The 17164-nt window shown below is 43.9% G+C and overlaps 1 protein-coding gene across 3 annotated transcripts in view; it reads right to left on the bottom strand.

Moving 5' to 3' along the window:
• KDM2A (lysine demethylase 2A) overlaps nt 1–16713 on the bottom strand; it is a 168880-nt gene extending 152167 nt beyond the window's left edge. For 2 of the 3 annotated variants that reach the window (XM_089683711.1, XM_089683712.1), the window contains exon 1: nt 16464–16711. The gene's annotated coding sequence lies outside the window, so the exon portion shown is untranslated. Of the gene's footprint in view, nt 1–16463 lie in introns of all 3 variants that reach the window. The other variant, XM_089683714.1, reaches the window with a different exon arrangement.
• Between the last annotated feature and the right edge of the window lie 451 nt (nt 16714–17164).

Raw genomic sequence — 17164 nt, 5'->3', positions numbered from 1 at the left:
TTTCTTTCATCCATTCATGAGGCATTGGTTAAGAAAACTAATTACTATTAAGAATAATAATACTGAAGTAATCGGGAGATTCGTACAGTTATACAATTGAGAAGATCTCATCTCAACTCCAAAATGTGTGTCTGATTCCTGAAGTCATTTCCCACTTGGTAATCACCTGATTGGGGAAGTGTGGGTGAAAACTTGCACCATTTAGTTGTTTTGAACACGTTGGGAACTCTATTGTTTTATATTAATTTTATTGAGTTTTTTTGAAACACAAGACTTTCTTTATTTGGGACTTATTTGGTATTTTGTTTTTTCTTGTAATTGGTTTGCGCTGTTTTTTTTGTGCTCACACCTATGTGATCTAATTCTGCACATCGCACCACATTTTGTGGACCTATTTCAGGGTGTTGTTAACTTAACTTACACACCTGCAACGGTTCGCATGAACGGGGTGCGATTCTGATGCGGTGTGGAATTCACACAGAAAACGCTGCAAATTCCGCACCGCATCAGTGTGAACCAGGGCTTAAAGATAAAGAAGCTACTTACAGAATAAGTGAACCTGCTTAAACAACTGATCACTTTAAGGTTGGGTACACCTAAGTAAAAGATCATACTGCCACTCCTAAGGTGTCACTGCACTTTTAAAAGTAAAAAAGTTATGTATAGATGCACATAAACAGGCGGTATGCAACACCTTAATAGAAGCAGGTGTACAAGCATGCAGAAAGGACAGGGCCATGGCAACTGCCAAGATTGTTAAAAAAAAATCCAAGTGAAAATAATTCCTAAAGACAACTTCCTGGGCAGGTGCAGCAAAGCCTTTTATTAAAGAAAGAAAAAAAAAAGCTGCCATCTGCAATGTAACCTTGTAATGACTGAACATGACAGAAAATACATCTTGCTGTCTGCAAACAGTAATAAAAATATTATACTACTACCAAAAACACATTGGCAAAAGGAGAATCTAACTATGTGATTACAATAGACCAAAACAAGCGTTAGTTGTTCACTGGCCTCTATTATCACTACTTTACCAATGGAGGCTGAACTGCACAACATACTTTTCACTGCGTTTTAAATTGACCTTAACCACTTCCAGTCCGGACACTTTTACCCCATTCCTGCCCAGGCCATTTTTCAGCTTTCAGTGCGATCACAATTTGAATGACAATTGCGCAGTCATGCAACACTGTACCCATATGAATTTTGTAGCATTTTTTTTTAGATAGATAAAGCTATATTTTTGTGGTATTTATGCACCACTGGGATTTTTATTTTTTTTGCTATGTAAATGAAAACGTCCCAAAATTTCTTATCACATTTTGCAAATAAATAGTATTTCATCATAAATCTTGGCCAAAATTTATTCCGTTATCTTTTTAGTAGAAAAAAAATAACCCAAATTAGTTTATAACCAAAAATTATAATATTAAACATTTTCTTTTACTTTTTTTTATATTATTTGTTTGTTTTTTTTTTACATACTGTCACCCAGCAGTACAGTGTCACAATGATCGGAGGACACAGCGGGCACCGGATAGCACCAGGGAGCGCACACAAGCAGGGGGCGGGGAGGCCATTTATAAACGGCCACCCGAACCTGCACTGCCACCGTCCGGCTGTTTATATACATGGGCTGGAAGGGAAGTGGTTAAAGCGTACCTACTCCAGGACTGAACATTTATACATTCACAGTATTTACACAGTCTATAAGGAGGCTAGGTTCACACCTATGCAGTTTGTGTGTGATCCCTGTCTGCAGTGCTTTTTGTGGGGTTTTTTTCAACTTGTTGCTGGGCAGATTAAAAACGCAAAACGCATTAAAAATGCACTACATGCATTTCTGCAGCGTTGCGTTTTTAAAATTTTTAATTGTTCTTGTTGCTAGGCAGATTTAGAATGCAAACACATCAAAAACACAGCGAAAACGCACTATGCTTTTCTGCAGATTCTCCGTTGAAGTCTATTGAACCAAAAACGCAACTGCGTTTATAAAAGTCCCTGACCCTTTCCAAAAAACACACCGGGTGAAAACACAGAGATGTGAATGTGTCCCATAGGAAATCATGTTAAATGGACTGCTGTGTGTTTCTGCAAAACACACAACACAATGGAAAACGCATGCATATGTGTGAACCTAGACTAATGCAGGCCACAGACGGGTCAAAAATGGGCCAATTATTCAGGCGAAAAAAATAAATAAATCGGGCCAATTTTCGCACCGTTAGTGGGTTAATTGGTTGGCCGTTTTTCGGGATTTTGGCACTTTTTTTTTTAATCGGTGAAGTTGGAAAAAATTGGCCGATTTTCCCGGCAATGATGGGCAAATCAGCCGATCTTTTTACCGATAAAAATCTGCGCATGAGCAGTGATCTGCAAAAAGAAGAAAAAGAATAAGAATTCCAGTCCGCTATTATATTTGACATGAAAAAGTATTGCGGTTGAAACAATGTATCTATTTGTATCCGAGTAAAAACATCTGTATCCGAAATGGATACCAATAGATACATTGTTTCAACCGCAATACTTTTTCATGTCAAATATAATAGCACTCTGCAGGGACAGAAGTAATTAAATTCCAGCCGAACATAGGACGAAAATCGGCCGATTTTTTTTACCGTTGGTGGTAACGTCGGCCTATTGAACGACCGATTTTTCTTTTTTTTAAAAAACGGCCGGTTTTCGACCCGTCTATGGCCTGCATAAGGGTTTGAAGATGCAAAGCTAGTAAAAGAAGTAAAACACACCTGGCCCCGCACTAATTCACATTTTAAAAGGATAATTTCACCTTTTACAACACGTTACATACCCATATTCAGGGTGTAACATGTTACGAAAGGACCGGCCCCAGTTCCTCCTTGTTGTGCCAGATAGAGGGGGATCTTCTCTGCCCTCCCGGCCACGTCATTCATCTGTGAATGAATGAACTACAAGTCCCGGCAGCAAATGCGGCTGTCGGCTTGTAGTTCTCAATGAACTGGAGCACTGTGGTAGTTCACGGATTCTTCTTGTCAGTATATCTGCTTGCCCGTACATCCGTTATGGGCAAGCAAATATATTGAGACCTGCATGGCACTAGCGATCTGCTCATCGCTGGCACAATGCTTCTGAAACAAAAAACATTAACAAAAAAAGTGTATTTTTTGTAAAAAGATGAACCTATCCTTTAAAGCAGAAGTACAGCCAAAGCTCTTTCAAGTGTACTGTAGATCACAGGATTACAGTTCGTTTTGCACTCATGTTACGCATTTTCAGCTGACAGCAGGCTAAAGTCTGCTGTCGGATGATGTCACTCAGCTGGTCCAGGCTGGGTAAAGGTCCTGACCTTAAAGTTGGGATCCATCCCGGAGTCTTGAGCAGCAATCCACTGAGAACCCGAGCCAGCCTCCCCCTCCTCCTCTACAGCCCAGCGCTCCAGTGAGCATGGGGGGTGGAGAGCAGAGAGCAGAGAGCAGTGACTGACAGTCACTGCTCTCTGCTCATAGAGGCAGGGGACTCTCTGCTCATAGAGGCAGGGGACTCTCTGCTCACACTTAGGGCTGGCAGGGGACTGATGCAGAATCCACCTAGGTAAGTATAATTTGGGAAAAAAAGCCATCCCATACTTCTCTTTTAATTATTTAACCCTGGTTCACATATATGTGGGCGTGCGGGCCACATTTAGCGCGGGCACAAGAGCCCATTCAATGAATGGACTCCCGTGCCCCAGGACACACAGCCAAGAAGTCCCTGCACTTCTTTGGAAACCGCATCCCACATGGGAACCTCGGTTCCAAGTGCGGTTGCGATTTCCAGTGTGGGTGGGTGCCATTAGAATGAATGGCACCCTCCCATGGGTCTGCATCCTTCTGTGTGGGTGGTGCAGCTGCACGGATTTTTGTGCGGATCCGCAGCAGCACCACCTGCACATATGTGGACCAAGACTTAGGGCTAGTTCACACCACATGCGTTCCGGTGCTTTTTTTTCAGCTTCCAAAATGCATAGAAAGTAGGTTACATGGTTTTCAGTTCACACCAGTGCTTGCATTCCAGTGTTCAGGTGTCAGGTACCAGAGAAAAAAAAAAGCAGAACATGCTGCATTTTTCCTGCACAGATCTGTACTGGAACACGGTAAAACACATCAAAAACACACCGGACAAAACAGAAGAGAAGAAAAAAAAAAATCACCAGGAATGCACCCGGAAACGCATCACGAACACAACAAAAACACTCCAGAACACATAAAAAAAGAAGAAGGATCTGCCTGTACGAGCACACAGATTACATAGTCAGTCTGCAGGAGACCTGCATGGCACCAGCGATGCAATGTTTTACAGGCTCCTAAAAAAAAAAAATAGTAAATGCACATTTTTTTACTTGCAAACAATGGGAGAAGATGCTCTGAAGACACTGCCAATCACAGTGGTGGGGACAGGGCCATAGGACAGGAGGGGCCAGTCTGTCAATCTTCTCCCCTCTGTTAGGCTCCCAGCTGCCTTAGTCACCAGCAGCATAGCCGGATAGTGTAGGTAAAAGTATGAATGACAGTGAATCTTCCTGTCTTTACAACTCACAGCAGAGTAGACTGGCCCCCACCCAATGCCCAGATCAGCATAAACTCCATAGACACCCGCAGCATACACACAAGAAGAGGCAATGCTGCACAGGGCAGATATGGCTGCCATCCCCAAGAAACAGGAGGAAGTCACTGACACAAACATGTATTTTTACATACTTTGGAGTTGATTTACTAAACCTGGAGAGTGCAAAATCTGATGCAGCTGTGCATGGAAACCAATCAGCTTCCAGGTTTTATTGTCAAAGCTTAAAGTGATTTCAAAGGGTGAAGGTTTTTTACCTTAAGACATTCTATGCATGAAGGTAAAAAACCTTCTGTGTTCAGCTTCCCCTAATGCTTACCTGAGCCCCCTCTCGATCAAGCGTTGTGCACAAGAGCCTTGGCTGTCCCAGGTCTCTCTCTCCTTATTGGCTGAGACACAGCCAGTGAGCCAATGAGGAGAGACTGAGGAGGGGGGTCTAGCCGTGGCTATTTTTTTTATGGACGCACAGAGTGAGGCTTGGGAGCGAGCCCGCACTAGTGCCGCCCTCTTAGCAAGCAGCTTGCTATTGGGGGCACTAGTCAAGGGAGAGGAGCCAGGAGTACCAGCAGGACCAGAGAAGAAGAGGATTGGGACTGTTCTATGCAAAAGCATTGCACAGAACAGATAAGTAGAACATGTGCATTATTCTTTTTCAATAAATTAATCTTTAATACCATTTTAATTGAAAAAACTGAAGAAGCTGATTGGCTACCATGCACAACTGCTCCAGATTTTGCACCCTCCAGTTTTAGTAAATCAACCCCTATATGTATTACAAATAAAAAGGCACACAATGTAAGGCCTGGTTCACACCTATGTGTTTTTTTGGTGCTTTTTGCAGAAACGCCCTACAGTCCATTTAACATGGTTTCCAATGGAAAGTGTCCACATCTATACTTTTTTTTTAGCTGCTGCTTTTTTGAAAAGGGTCAGGGACTTTTTTAAATGCAAAATAGTGCATTTTTGGTTCAATAGATTTCAATGGAGACACTGCAGAAAAACCATGTAGTGTGTTTGATGCGCTTTTGGTGCATTTTGTGTTTTTTTAACCACTTGTCTCCTGAGGATCCCCCCCTGACCAGGCCATTTTTTGCGTTATGGCACTGCTTTACTTTAACTGACAATTGCGTGGTCATGCAATGTTGCACGCAAAAAATTGACGTCCTTTTTTCCCACGAATAGAGCTTTCTTTCGGTGGTATTTGATCGCTTGTGCATTTTTATTTTTTTGCGCATATATATATATATATATATATATATATATATATATATATATATATAAAAAAGCCCGACAATCATGAGAAAAAAAAAAAAATTTAGGACAAAATGTATTCTGCTCCATGTCTTTGCTAAAAAAAAAAAAAAAAAAAATCACAATTCGTGTAAATTAATTGGTTTACGGGAATGTTCTAGTGTTTACAAATGGCGGTATAGATACTTGATTTTTTTTTTCTACTAGTAATGGCGGCGATCAGTAACTTATAGAGGGACTGCGGCCGACATTCTAAAACTGGGGGGGAAATGACTTAGTGTCAATGACTTCCCCAGTGACACCAATACGGTGATCATTGCTAAAAAAAAAAAAAGCACTGATACTGTAATGGCACTGGGCAGGAAGGGGTTAACATGAGGGGCGATCAAATGGTTAACTGTGTGATGGGAGAGTTTTACTATGGGGTGGTGTGTTGGTGCTTCACTGTATGAACGCTGCTCTGAGCAGTGTGTCCGATCTGACAGGGAAGAGGATTGTTAGTAAACAAACCAGTCCTCCTCCCCATCGGAGTTGCTCGGTAATCACTGGGTGGCGGGTAATCACCGGCAAGGACCCAGAGACTGACAGCCACGGCTGCAAATGGCGGCGTGGGCAGGGGGCGCGTGTGCGACTCGCATGCGCCCCCTACCCGGAAATCCAAAATCACATATATATATGTGATTTTGCACACCCCTGCCGCCCTGTAGCAGTATATCTGCTATAGGGCAGCTGGGAAGCGGTTAACGTGCCTAACAACAAACTGGCCAAATAAAAAAAGTATAAAAAAAAAAAGTGTCAAAAAAGTGTGTGGAAAAATGTACCGCAAAAATCACTGCAGAAATAGATCAGAAGCAAACTGCATTGGTGTTTACCAAGCCTTATACTTAACTATTGTAGACACTTTGTTGGGGGGTTTATGGACACTTTATCCCAAGTAAAAGAACTTTGAAACAATTCATCACTGAGCTCTGTAGCTGCATGGACTGTGAAGTAATTCATCCTCAAAGATCATAAGAAACTCTGAAGGTGGGTTTCTAAGGCCTCTTTGATACAGGTGGCAGGCAGTCAGTGAAAACAGGTGGATGAGCTGCAGCCCCTTTGCCTCCTCCTACCCTTTTTTGAAAACACAGCCACATGTACAATTATTTTACTAAATATAAACTGCTAAATACCTTTTTTCATCAGCAGTATATAGCAGACTTGTTACTTCTATCAGTGCCCAGCAAAGCACTGGTTAAAGCTTTTAGGATGCATTTTCATTCTCCTCTCACTGTCCTATGAGACTGCAGGACCCCTGACCCTCTGTCTGGACAGCACTGATTGGCCCTGTGCTGATCACATGCACCCTCCTAAGGAAAGAAAACAAAAAGCCCTCTCTCGCAATACACACCAAACTGAGCATGTGCAGCTTTCCCCAAGGCTCTGTTCTATCAGCAGATGGATATTGGGGACAGTAGAAGGGGAGAATCAGAGATGACAGGATCAAACATCCTTTTTACACAATGTAGAGGATTAACCCCTTAGATTCCACAGTGAGCATATCAAGAATGCTTTACTGCATATACAGACTGATTATACTGTTGTGGGTTTAGGACCACTTTAATATTTTTATACAGCCATAACACAGGAACTTTAGATGGCCGTATGTAATAAGTGGACCTTTTCATGCAAGTCGCATTGTAAACAACACAACATACACTTCAGTATATCAGTTGCATATCTACATTCAAAACAATAACCATCATAAAAAGCAGGAAGGCAAACTTTTCAGCCACAATTCAGTTTAACCCAACAGGTTAGAAGAACATTACCCCACCATGTTCAATCAGAGCAAAGAAACAATGACTATCTGGCTCCAATACTACCTGACCTGGAACAAGTAAGCCGACCAGAACAGTCCCAACTCCTTGTCTGCATACAAGGTATATCTCAATCCAAAGCTTTTTGTTTTCTATTTTGGATAGAGTAGGGGAGGTTTTTGTACAATCTGTGTCTCATGATGTATATTTCCATTTACTTTCTGTCCTACAGACACGGCGGGAGCTGCGGAGCACCAGCAGACGCAGCGGGAGCTGCGGAGTGTGACTTGGACCCACCCCAGCTCTTTTCATTGGCTCACTGGCTGCGACTGACAGTAGGAAAAGCCAATGGCTCTCACTGTTGTCTCAGCCAAGGGGGAGGAAGAGTCTGCAGAGAGCCACTGCTCTAATGCACAATAGCTGGATCAAGATGCAGCCCAGATAGGTATTGGAGGGGGCTGTTGCACACAGGTTTTTTTTTAGCATGGGGTTGTGTCGAGTAAACAGATACCAAACATGTCATGCCTTAAATGGTGAAAACGATAGTACCCAAAATTGTACATAGGGGATGCTTTAATAGCCTTTACAGGTTATTTAGAGTTAACTGTGAATGAGGGCCCTGGAATGTTTGCTGACGTTTGCAGCAATTGCTTTGACATACATGTGTGCGCCCTATGCCTGCCTTTGCATGTGTATGCAAGGCAATTTCATTTATTTAAAATATTTTTATTTTACAGTATTATTCAATTTAACACTTTTTTCGCACATTTAACTTAATTGTTATCACTAGAGGAATGTTGCTGTGACAGCATGAGCAGGTGATAGGTTTTCTTCATGGAGAAATCAGGGGTTTATTTAGACCCCCAATGTCTCCCCTTCAGCTAATCACGCCTACTTGTGCTTGAGTATCTGCATCCCCCGCAGTAGTCAGGCACTTACAGTGGGAGTAAACTCCCTTGGTTGAATTGTACCTATATGTGAGCCTATAGTAAGCCTTATCCATAGGTACGGTAAATACCGTTTAGGAGATATTTACTCTGTCAGCAGCTAGTGACATCACCAATGGATGCGTTCTGAAAGAATGGCATACCAGTGTCGTTCCTTCAGAGCCCTGTGCCGTAAAGACCATGCACATGCGCGGGAGTGACGTCATCACGGCTTGGCCATTCATACCGCTGAAGCCTGCAAACCTGGAATAAAGCCTGGGTGAAGATGGCAGCATGCCTCTGGAGGACTTTGTTTTCAGGTATGTCTCTCATAATGTTCTAGTATTGCGGTGCATTCTAGCACATTATGACTTTTTTGTGCTGCAGTTTGTTACCGCTTTAATTTTAATAGGTGATTGTAGCCGTATTAGTGCAATTGCGACAGGAACAATTGAGTACTGTCCGTGATACTTTTTGTATTTGCACTAACATACAATTTTGAGGACAAGCTTTCGGGGAATGTCCCCTTCTTCAGAACTGCTTAGACCTGAAGAAGGGGACATTCCCCGAAAGCTTGTCCTCAAAATTGTATGTTAGTGCAAATAAAAAAAGTATCACGGACAGTACTCAATTGTTCTTACCGCTAATGAACTGACGCAAGAAGGGACAAAATTCTTGTTGTTTCTAGAATTGATCACATTGGAGTTCAGGGAACAGATGATCCTCAATTTTCTCCTGCAACAGGAGAGTCTAGGTGTGGCTGCAGTGTGATAAAAGTGACTGAGCAGCTATATAGCCACACGGATTACTTTTACTAGAAAGTCAATTGCCAGCTCAAAAACAAAAAATAAAGCTCATGGCTGCAGCTGTGAATTTTTTTTTTCTCTAACCACTTACAGTGGGGCAAAAAAGTATTTAGTCAGCCACCAATTGTGCAAGTTCTCCCACTTAAAAAGATGAGAGAGGCCTGTAATTGGCATCATAGGTAGACCTCAACTATGAGAGACAAAATGAAAAAACAAATCCAGACAATCACATTGGCTGGTTTGGAAACAATTTATTTGTAAATTATGGTGGAAAATAAGTATTTGGTCTTCTACAAACAAGCAACATTTCTGGCTCTCACAGAACTGTACCTTCTTCTTTAAGAGGCTCCTCTGTCCTGCACTCATTACCTGTATCAATGGCACCTGTTTGAACTTGTTATCAGTCTAAAAGACACCTGTCCACAACCTCAAACAGTCACACTCCAAACTCCACTATGGTGAAGACCAAAGAGCTGTCGAAGGACACCAGAAACAAAATTGTAGACCTGCACCAGGCTGGGAAGACTGAATCTGCAATAGGCAAGCAGCTTGGTGTGAACAAATCAACTGTGGGAGCAATAATTAGAAAATGGAAGACATACAAGACCACTGATAATCTCCCTCGATCTGGGGCTCCACGCAAGATCTCACCCCGTGGGGTCAAAATGATCACAAGAACAGTGAGCAAAAATCCCAGGACCACACGAGGGGACCTAGTGAATGACCTGCAGAGCGCTGGGACCAACGTAACAAAGGCTACTATCAGTAACACACTACGCCGCCAGGGACTCAGATCCTGCAGTGCCAGACGTGTCCACCTGCTTAAGCCAGTACATGTCCGGGCCCATCTGAAGTTTGCTAGAGAGCATTTGGATGATCCAAAAGAGGATTGGGAGAATGTCATATGATCAGATGAAACCAAAATAGAACGGTTTGGTAGAAACAACTCGTCGTGTTTGGAGGAGAGAAAATGCTGAGTTACATCCAAAGAACACCATACCTACTGTGAAGCTTGGGGGTGGCAACATCATGCTTTGGGGCTGTTTCTACGCAAAGGGACCAGGACGACTGATCCATGTACAGGACAGAATGAATGGGGCCATGTATCGTGAGATTTTGAGTGCAAACCTCCTTCCATCAGCAAGGGCATTGAAGATGAAACGTGGCTGGGTCTTCCAACATGACAATGATCCCAAACATACCGCCCGGGCAACGAAGGAGTGGCTTCGTAAGAAGCATTTCAAGGTCCTGGAGTGGCCTAGCCAGTCTCCAGATCTCAACCCCATAGAAAACTTTTGGAGGGAGTTGAAATCCGTGTTGCCCAGCGACAGCCCCAAAACATCACTGCCCTAGAGGAGATCTGCATGAAGGAATGGGCCAACATACCAGCAACAGTGTGTGCCAACCTTGTGAAGACTTACAGGAAACATTTGACCTCTGTCATTGCCAACAAAGGATATATAACAAAGTATTGAGATGAACTTTTGATATTGACCAAATACTTACTTTCCACCATAATTTGCAAATAAATTCTTTCCAAATCAGCCAATGTGATTGTCTGGATTTTGTTTCTCATTTTGTCTCTCATAGTTGAGGTCTACCTATGATGCCAATTACAGGCCTCTCTCATCTTTTTAAGTAGGAGAACTTGTACAATTGGTGGCTGACTAAATACTTTTTTGCCCCACTGTAAATTCCAAGCCGTTTGCAAACAGCCTTGTGGACGTCAAATGCTTAAGCAGAACTCCAGCCAAAAAAAAATAAAAAAATCAAGAGTCCATTTAAGAAATAAAAACAAAATCAACTCTTGCTGCAATTTTCACCTTTAATAAAGAGACACCCCCTGCCCACCCCAGCACTTTCTTCTACTGCTAAAAACATCCACTGGCTGATGGTCAGCATCATTCAACTCACTTCCTCTGAGCCAAGATCATCCTGAACCCGCCTCAGCCTGTGACTGCACAGTGACAGGAGAAGCAGCAAAATATTGATCTCTGTCACTCAACTCTCCTATCAGCATGCTCTTTTTTAGGCACAGGAACTGACTGGATCCTTGTGCTGCTTCTTTCCCATACACTCCAGCTCTGCCATACAGGAACTGCAAACATTGACTACAAGAGTCAAATTCAAGCACTTGCACTTAAAAAAGATCAAATATAAAGATTTAATATTGATCACAGAGCTGCACTAACCACCTGTCTACCAAGGCATGTTTATAAATGTCCTAGTATTCAAAAGGTTAAAGCAAGCTCATGGCTTGGTACCCCCGCCATGTCCCCCTCAATCCCTTGGAGAAAGCACAGCCTGTCAAAAATGATTCATGCAGATAGCAGAGGAACCAGACTCCAGACAGAAATCACACAAAGTGCTTTGGATTTAGGCAAGTATACACTATAGAAGGATACACTTTGTTCATTCTTCATGTTAGACAGAAGTTTACACTTACACTTTAATGTGTTCTGTTCCCTAGGGGACAAGGCACATATAGCACTTTGTCCCATCTTACTAAGTGCTGTCTAATGCTGGACATACACTGATAGTTTCTTTAGAAAAAATTAAAACAAAAAAACAAAAAAAACACCACAAAATAAAGTTTCCTCCATCTATGCTTTGCAGCTCTGATGGGGGGCAAGATTTTAAACCTTGATTATTTTAGCCTTTCCTTTTACTTTAACCATTCCACATCCAAAACCACACCATCCTGGCATGGTCAATCAAGAAAATCAAGTTTGGACTTGTAAATGCACATGAACATCCTTCATACAAAAGGTCAGCCATAACATTATGACCACTGACAAGTAAAGTTAATAACATTGGTTATCTCATTACAATGGTACCTGATAGGGGGTGTGATAAAATAGCCAGCAAGTAAACATATTGTCCCTGAAGTTGATACATTGAAAGTATTAAAAAATGGAAAATGGGCAATTGTATGGATCTGAGTGACTGACAAGGACCAAATTGTAATGACTAGACCAATGGTCTCCAAACTGCGGCCCTGGGGTCCTTTGCCTGCCTTTATCTGGCCCTTGGAGCGCTATTGACATCAACAATGGGGCATAATTCCTGCCACTGACATCAACAATGGGGCACTACTTCTTCCACTGACACCAACAGGATACCATATCTCCTAATGACGGAGCATTACTCCTCCCCTAATACCAATGAATGGGGCACGGTTTACTCCTACTGATGCCAGGACAATTTCTATTCCCACTGGCCACAATCCGGCCTTCCTAAAGTCTGAAGGACAGTAAACTGGCCTTTTGTTTAGAAAGTTTGGAGACCCCTGGACTAGACAACTGAGTCACAGCAACTCCCAAACTGCAGTGGGATGTTCCTGGCTGCAGTGGTCAGAACCGACCAAGAGTGATCCAAGGAAAGAAAACAAGCAAACTGGTGACAGGATCATGGGTGGCCAAGGCTCACTGATGGAGGTGGGGAGTGAAGGCTGGCCCATGTAGTCCAATCCAATAGAAGAGCTACTGTACATCAAACTGCTAAAAATGTTAAAGCTGAACTAAACCCATCAATTTAACGGTTTCAGAAATAGTTACGTCCCGGAATGCCAGGAATGCGAACTGTCACCTTTGTGTTCTCAGCCAAACTGTCAATCCATTAATGTCTGGTGTCATAACTGATCACATGTGCAGCACCATGACAGTTGCAGATCTAATAGAAACTAAGAAGCTTCTTTGGCTGAAAAGGATAGAAGGATTTAGTTCCCTTTTAGGCTAGGTTCACACCTATGCAGTTTGTGTCTGATGGTTTATGTAGTGCTTTTTGAGATGCGTTTTGCACATGCGTTCTTGAGGTTTTGCTGCTTTTTTTTTTTACTTGTTGCTGGGTAGATTAAAACACATTCCAAAACTAATCAAAACCGCACTACATGCTTTTCTGCAGCGTCTCCACTGAAGTCTATAAAACCAAAAACATGACGTTTTGCGTTTAAAAAAGTCCCTGACCCTTTCCAAAAAACGCACCGGGTAAAAATGCAGAGATGTGAACCTATCCCATAGGAAACCATGTTAAATGGACTGCTGTGCATTTCTGCAAAACGCTTAGGTGGGAACCTAGACTTAAGCCTCGTTCACACTATGCGTGCATGAAGACTGATGGGAAAACTGCGGAGATTTCACTTGCAGAGACACCAGTTTCACATCAGTTGACATCAGTTTTCATGAGCGGCAGTTGTATGCTCTGTTCACACCACAATGTTGATGTCACGTCAGGTTTTTTTTCCCCCCAAGCAGAAAACTGCATACACATTGCAGATTCCTGTGCACCAGTGCTGTGGTGTGAACAGGGCATCATGGTTTTTTTTTTTTTTTTGTTCCCTTGCAGAACGTGTGCAGAGAAAGTAACGTCTCTGCACCTTGGTGGGAACAAGGCCTAAAGTGGTTGTGAACCTCTGACATAAAATATGAACAAAGCATATCACTCTCTAGTGTGTACATGTCTCAATTAAGAGCACTAAGTGTCATTTCTGTCTGCTGCCTCCTTCCTCTTCTATCTTCATGAAAAGCTTCAGACATGTTTTCCTGACACCAAGAGAAAAATGGAGACAGAGAAGGAACCTCCGGCACACAGCCTGTGATTGACAGCCTCAGCTCTGTTCCTGTGAGACGTATGGAGGGGGGGTTATCTCTTCCCTCCAATCAGCTCTCACCACTCCTCATTGTAACTTCAGCTCTCCGCCCCATTATTTCTGAACTCTTTAGCCAAGCTTTATAAATTCAGAACTTTGAATGGATGTAGAGGAGAAAGGGCTGCAGATAAACAGGCACAAGTGATGATGGAGGATTTGTTTCACCTCTGTGCACCACCTGACTCCAGTCACCTCACTGGGTATACGTAAGAATATACAACCACTTTAATGGATACGTTCACCTTTCATAACATGTTACACCCATATTCAGGGTGCAACATATAATGAAAGGACCGGCCACCGCTGCTCCACTTTGACAGTTAGCGGGGGATCTTCTCTTCTCTAGCTGTCAATTTAAAAAAAAAAAAAAAAAAAAAAACTTGGCCAGGTGTTTTTTTTTCTCTGTGAGCCCGGGTTCACACTGTGGCACATCGCATGTGATTCGCATAAGAACCGCACTCCTGTGCAAATCACATGCAATTTCTGTGCAATGCAATCTGAGCCATACATTTTGCATGCCTCAAATCGCACCACATCCAAAAAGTGCAGGACCTTTTTTTGTCCGCACCAGAATCGGAACGCATGGATGTTCACACCTATGCGATCTGATTCTGCACATCGCACCGCAGTTTGCGAACTGATTTCGGGGTGTCGTTAACTTAAAATACACACCCACAGCGGACAGTATAAATGGGGTGCGATTATGATGTGCTGTGGAATTTGCACAGAAACCGATGTGAATTCCACACCGAATCAGTGTGAACCAGGGCTGAATGAGAAAACTACAAGTCCCGGCACCCTTAGCAGCTGTCGGCTTGAAGTTCTCAATAAACTACCATGCAGCTTTGATAGCTCATTGGGTCTTCCTGTCATAGTGTATCGGCCGGCCCATACAGGATGTGAGGGCAAGCAGATATTCTGACAGGTATGCAGGAGACCTGCATGGCACCAGCGATCTACTGATTGCTGGTGCAATGCTTTACAACAAAAAATAATAAATGTATATTTTTTTAACTGCAATAAAATGTGCGTTTACTATTTTTTGTCAAAAGGAGAACTTATCCTTGAACCTGGGTTCATACCTGTGCAGTGCGGCATATCGCATGTGATTAACACAGGAACCACACCACTTTCCTGTGCAAATCACATGCGATTTCTGTGCAGTGCAATCTGAGCCATACATTTTGTATTTCTCAAATCGCACCACATCAAAAAGGTGCAGGACCCTTTTTTTGGTCCGCACCAGAATCGGATCAAATGGGTGTTCACACCTATACAATCTGATTCTGTACATCGCACTGTGTTTTGCGGACCGATTTCGGGGTGTTGTTAACATATACACCTGCAGCGGACCGCATGAACAGGGTGCAATTCTGATGCGGTGCAAATTCACACAGAAAAAGCTGTGAATTCCACACTGCATCAGTGTGAAACCCAAGTTGAATGAGAAAACGACAAGTCCCAGCACCCGCAGCGGCTGTCGGCTTGAAGTTCTCAATAAACTACCACGCTGCTGTGATAACTCATTGAGTCTTCCTGTCAGTGTATCAGCCGGCCCACACAGGACGTACAGGCAAGCAGATATTCTGACAGGTCTGCAGGAGACCCGCATGGCACCTACGGCCTGCTGATTGCTGGTGCAATACTTTACAACAAAAAATAATATATGTACATTTTTTTTACCTGCAATAAAATGTGAGTTTACTATTTTTTGTCAAAAAGAGAACGTATCCTTTAATGCTGGCTCTGATAGAAAGGTGTCGGAACACACAGAGCATCACACTTTGTTGCGAATGGGGCTGTGTAGTCGCAGACCGGTCAGGGTGCCCATGCTGACCCGTGTCCATGGGCACATGAGCATCAGAACTGGACCACAGCACGGAGCAATGGTAGGAGCTGGCCTGGTCTGATGGATTCAAGAATAGTTTGAGAAACACATTAATAAGTTTGAAGTATTGACTTGGCCTCCTAAATCTCCAGATCTCAATCCAATGAGCACCTGTGGGATGTGCTGGAGAAACGAGTGCAATCCATGGAGGTCCCAACTTACAGGACGTGGAGGACTAGTGGGGTCCATGCCTCCAGGGGTCAGGCTGTTTTGGTTCTGGCTGATCGGTGTACAAAGTGCTGCAAACACAAGTGGGGCGATCACCCGTGGCAACCTGCCCTGGCATACAGTAGCACCGTCTTCCACTGCCTGCCATCACACCACCGACATGATGACCTCAGCTGGCCGGTTGTTGTGACAGGCAGCTCCTCTCCCCCACCAGCAGGGGGCAGACTTGGGAGGAGGGGACCTGTTACCCATGACAACCAATCAGCTGGCACAGACAATGTGAAAGTTTCCCCAGCCGCCTCCATAGAGTGCCATTGTCCCCCATGGCAGAGGTCTGCCTGGCCAGCCCCGAGCCCTCACACAGCGCCCCCTTTCCCCAATCCCCCTCAGCCTCACCTCAGCCGGGGCGCCCCATTCCTCCCCCGGGGCTTTGTTACTGTGAAGAAGAGCCGATATGTCAACACAGCGCTCGCCTCTCCTCCGCCTCCCTCCGCTGACGTCACGAGCTCGCCTGAGTGACGTCACGAGCCGCTGCGAGGAAAAAAAAACCTTCCGAAGCCCCCTCAGCTGCGCTCCACAGACGTCGCTGTCGCCATTTTGGACCGAACCAGAAGTGACGCGCCGGCGGCAGCCGTGCGAAGGGGGGGCGGAGTCCGAGCAGCAACACTGGCCTGAGCTGGGAGGGAGGGGACTCAACGCGGATTGGTTACAGCTGAGTAAAGAACGATACGATTCGAAGGAAAGAGAAGAGGCCACGCCCAAGCCTTTGAGATCGCGAACCAATAGAAATCCGAATGCAAATATATAAGCAGGGGCGTGGCCAGAGTAAAACATGTCAATCACTTTGAATGAATGCTGCGATTGGCTATTGGGGCGTCAGCGTGCTTACGTAGTTAGTTCTGCTGGGAGAGTGTAACAAGGTATCTGAGAAGGGAGCTAATGAGAAAATATGAACAGGATAGAGAACTCGATGAAGAGTATTGTGTGTGGGGATAGAGACGTCCTCCGGGTTATCCCAGCGGCGGAACTTCGTTGCCCGACTTCAAAATGGCGGACGAGGAGCCCGATCCTGATCACGTGCTGACGGCCGCACGCTT

Source organism: Staurois parvus, unplaced genomic scaffold (genome assembly GCF_062004578.1).
Source record: "Staurois parvus isolate SC_StPar_1 unplaced genomic scaffold, SC_StPar_1.0 ptg000320l, whole genome shotgun sequence".
In the NCBI taxonomy this organism is placed as follows: Eukaryota; Metazoa; Chordata; class Amphibia; order Anura; family Ranidae; genus Staurois; species Staurois parvus.
This window is presented reverse-complemented; position numbering and strand designations above follow the sequence as displayed.